We start from the raw sequence: 4,725 nt of genomic DNA, 5'->3' as shown, positions 1-4,725 counted from the left end.
AGGGAGAATCAGGTAATGTGTCTTCTACATTTACAGTGTACTATTCTCCAATCCTGAAAAATGCTTAGATTCTTTATTTGAGTCTCCTCTATTTACATCACAGATTTGAATTCGCCAAGTGATTTCAACTGTTAACTTGCTCACTGTCTACTTATATAATAATTCTCTGTAAATCAGTTTATTTTCTGTAAATAAATCTGAGAAATTAACATTATTTCCACCTTATAAACAAAGGATCATTATCTGCTGCAACAAGTAGAGCATACGTGAATGTTTCCCATACTCCAAACATTTCAGCACCCTTTACTTCCACTCAGTTGCTGAACACACTCTGTGGCTAATGGTTATTTTGTTAGGTTATTTGAAAGGAGGGCAAGTCATGTTGTGATATGAAAAAAAGAAAGAAGGAACAAACTGAAAATTTCTACTTTATGAATTTAGAGTTTTGAATAGAAATTAAAAATATAATTGATGTCTTACAGTATGGACCCTTCTTAAAATGCCAAAGCTGTCCATTTTTGACATATAAAACCTTTCAAAGACTATACATAACTTAGATATTGAGTCTGTGAGTCACTATTGATGATGGTTTCTAAATAATCTTAAAAGAAGAGCATTTTGTGCTTTTTAAATAGACACTTGGGGGCCAGATAGGACTCTCACTTCAGATCCAGAGTAAGGTAGAAGGTGTGCTAGCTTTTCCAAAGCCATGGGGTCAGATAATTCCTCATCAGAGGGTAAGATAGCTCCAGAAAGTGCTTTCTCTCTATCCTACACTCATTTTGCAGTAAACATAATTCCTGAAGATAGACAATAGGTATTAAAGATGCAAATTCCTGAATTTTTCATTAATGTATTTTTAGAACAATACCACTGGGTGCTAGTAATACAACTAGCCATGAAGTTTGTAAGTAACCTCTGTGTCATCTTTATCTTGTTCCTTCTTAAGGTTGTATCTCAAAAAAGAACTTTCTAGCAAGAGCCATGGCACAGATACAATTCAAATATTTGTGCAATTTAATGACCTTATCTTCACCAATCACCAGCACAAATTTAAATGACATTACATTGAATGACATTACATATTAAATTCTCTTCATTACATGAATTGTAAATATGAGAAATGCACACATTTTCTGAATATTTTGAAAACTTTTTGTTATAAATTGCTGTTCTTTCTTTTGCAGTATAGTTTTCAAATATTCTTTTCTTGTTAATATAAGAGTAGTTTCATTGGTTTAAAATGGCCCATTGAAAATATTTGATCACATAGCCTCAATTAGCATAATCTATACAAATTAAAGTTCTGTAGTTCAAGTGGAGGGTTGTCTAAATTCATTTAAATTTCTTTTAGTTTAATTCCCATAAAACTGATGGAATTTGGTCAGGTAATTTTTAAAGAAGGAAAATTGATTGTATATATATATATAAGGCATAAATATTGAAAAATATGTAAAAAATTTTCTTGTTTTTGTTCAATTAGATTAAATAAAATTAACAGTTCTTGTTTTCTAAATAATATAATTAACATTAATAAAATGTTTTTATTTTCAAAATAATACTTGCATACTTTATTCACTACCAGTAATATTAAGTAAAATATATAGTTGTTTTACCGTTACACAATTATTCAACAGTGAATATATAAATCAAGAGACATAATAAAGAAAAAACAGTCAATTCAATAAATCAAGCATTATTAATATTAAGATCTATTCATGTCAATCTACTTTGTAGTAGATATTGTATCATTGTGTTAATATTGTTAATTTTTCACCAAATTTATGTTTTATTTCTTTCAGATATATAATTCATTTGTGTTTCACATACAATAAACACAAATTATGAATATCCATAGAAACATCACAGAATTCATTTTTTGGGGACTTTCTTATAACCAGAACATACAAATATTTTTCTTTGTGCTCTTCTAGTTCTGTTACATGGCTCTCTTGGTAGGAAACCTTCTGATCCTTGTCTCCATTCAATGCAGTCCTCTTTTTCACCAACCAATGTACTACTTCCTCCTTCACTTAGCCTCAATAGACATCTGCTATACTTCTACTGTGACACCAAAATTAATTGCTGACCTTCTAGTGGAAAGAAAAACCATCTCCTATGGTAACTGCATGTTACAGGTCCTTACCATGCACTTCTTTGGTGGTACCAAGATCTTCTTCCTTACGTCCATGGCCTTTGATCGCTACGTTGCCATCTGCAGACCTCTCCACTACATGACCATCATGAGCAAGACAAGGTGCAACTTGCTAATCTTAGCTGCTTGGGGTGGTGGGGCTGTTCATGCCTTTCCTCTGTTTTCTACAGCAGTTGGGCTGCCCTTCTGTGGTCCTAATGAGATTGATCACTACTTTTGTGATAATTTTCCTTTGCTGAAAATTGCCTGCACCAACACCTACATCACCGGTGTTCTCGTGATTGCCTTTTCAGGTATGGTTGCCTTAATAACCTTTGTTGTCTTATTTGTTTCTTGGCATTATATTGTTCACTCTAAGAAACCTCTCAGCTGAGGGAAGATGCAAAGCTCTCTGTAACTGTTCGTCTCATATCACTGTGGTCATCTTATTTTTTGAGCCTGACATCTTTATCTACCTTAGACCTCCTACTACTTTTCCTGAGGACAAAATACTTGCTCTATTTTACACCATCATTGCTCCTATGTTCAATCCCTTAATCTATACACTGAGAAATACAGAGATGAAAAACACTATGAGAAAAGACTGGTGTCAAACATTATATTCCAAGGGAGCACACAATTAATATGAAAAGGTGTATTGGCTAAGCAAACTCATGAAAGCAGAGGGTAAACATGAAAGAAAAAGCCAGGAACTATCTCATAGATTATATCCACCACCACTACCCTGAATGGAATGAAAGAGAATATAGACCATAGATGAAAGTAAAAACTAAATGAATACTAATTATTGTGTACAAAAAGTACCTTCAAACTAAGTTCATTTGTGGGGTGTATATATGATTGTCTATGTGAAAAGTGCAATTGGGACAAAGCAAATAAGTCAGTCTTGTATTGATCAGTAAATTATAAAGGAAAATATTAATGAAAATTTTATTATAAACTTTGGATTTAGGGGAGAGCCTACATAGTGACACATCTTCTGTTGTGTAGAATTGAAGTCTAAAATTAAAATAATAAATATAACTTTTTGATCAAAAAATATGTATACATTTTCTAGTGTTATTCAGAAATCTGTTGTGCAAGAAAAATATTTAAAGTAGAATCTCTTTTAAAGTGGTTCCTGGGGTTGACTCTCCAATGTCCCATCAAAACAAATAATCATAACTAGTGAGGTCATAATGAGAATCTATAATGCAGAATGCTGAAAACAATTATATTCCATGTATTTGCCAGAATGTAATAACATTTCCCACTAAACTCAGGAAACTGTATAATAAAATTTAAGTGTGGACCTGCCCAAAATTGATAAGCAAATTGGCAGTCATTATATCCAGCAAACTTGGTGGTCTTTGGATCCAAAGATCTTTCCTACAACATTAAGAAAAGAAAAACTGGAAAAGACAAGTAAGATACGTCTAAAAACAAAGTAACAACTAAAAAGCAAAATGCATGTTGGCTACACTCAGATGTTTATAGCAACTTTATTCCTAATTGCCAAATCTGGGAAGCGATGAAGCTGTCCTTCAGTAGGTGACTAGATGTATTTAATACAACAATGGCATATTGTTCAGTGTTAAAATTAAATTAGGTATTAAACTTGGAAAAGACATGCACGAAATTTAAATGCACATTACAAAGTGAAAGAAGACAATTGAAAGTTCTACCTTACTGTATGATTTCAACTATAAGACATTGTGGAAAATGCAAACCTATAGAAAAAAAACAGTGGATGACAAAGGTTAGAGGAAAGGGAGGGATGAATGGGCAGAGCGCAGAGGATTTTTAGGGCAGTGAAACTTCTGTATGTCACAGTTTTGGATATTGTCATTATACATTTCAAAACCCATAGATTGTACAACACCAAGCATGAACCCTAATGTAAGCTGTGAATTTTGGGTGATAAAGATGTGACAACATAGATTCATTTAACTGTAACATGTGGAACACTCAGGAGGGGGAGGTTGTCTGTATGTGAGTGGAAGGGGGATATGGGATCTCTCTTTACTTTTCTTTCAGGTTTGCTGTGAACCTAAAGTTGTGTAAGAAATAAAATCTATTAAATAAATATACATTGTGACACAATGTATCAAGCAAATTGTCTTGTCAGGGCAATGAAGAAACGTGCGAAATCCCTTAGAAAAACTAGAAGGAACTTTTAAGGAAGTATATTTGTACATGCATAATAGGATTAGAACTAAGATCTCTTAAGATATTGACATAAGTAAGACATAGAACACCTAGATCATTTACTATCAAAGGCTTTCGGGTTTTTTTTTTTTTCATTTATTTATTTATTTATTTATTTATTTTTATTTTTATTTTTCTGGATAATTATTTTTTATTGAAGGGTAGTTGACACACAGAATTACATTAGTTTCAGGTGTACAACACAGTGATTCAACATTTATATACATGATAATTCTAGGTACAAGCTATCACCATACCAAGTTGTTACAATATTTTGCCTATATTCCTTATGCTATACATTACAACCCGGTTACTTATTTATTTTAAAATTGAAACTGTGTATATATATATTTTTTGTTTGTTTGTTTGTTTGTTTGTTTGTT

General features: G+C 32.2%; 1 pseudogene; it reads left to right on the top strand.

The window, feature by feature from the left end:
- The first annotated feature begins 1,844 nt into the window (after positions 1–1,844).
- On the top strand, positions 1,845–2,778 carry LOC118915948 (olfactory receptor 4P4-like; annotated as a pseudogene).
- The last annotated feature ends 1,947 nt before the right edge of the window (positions 2,779–4,725 follow it).

The sequence above is a fragment of the Manis pentadactyla genome, chromosome 13, assembly GCF_030020395.1.
Source record: "Manis pentadactyla isolate mManPen7 chromosome 13, mManPen7.hap1, whole genome shotgun sequence".
Classification (NCBI taxonomy): domain Eukaryota; kingdom Metazoa; phylum Chordata; class Mammalia; order Pholidota; family Manidae; genus Manis; species Manis pentadactyla.
The sequence above is the reverse complement of the archived record's forward strand: the minus strand, read 5'-3'. Positions and strand labels throughout refer to the sequence as shown.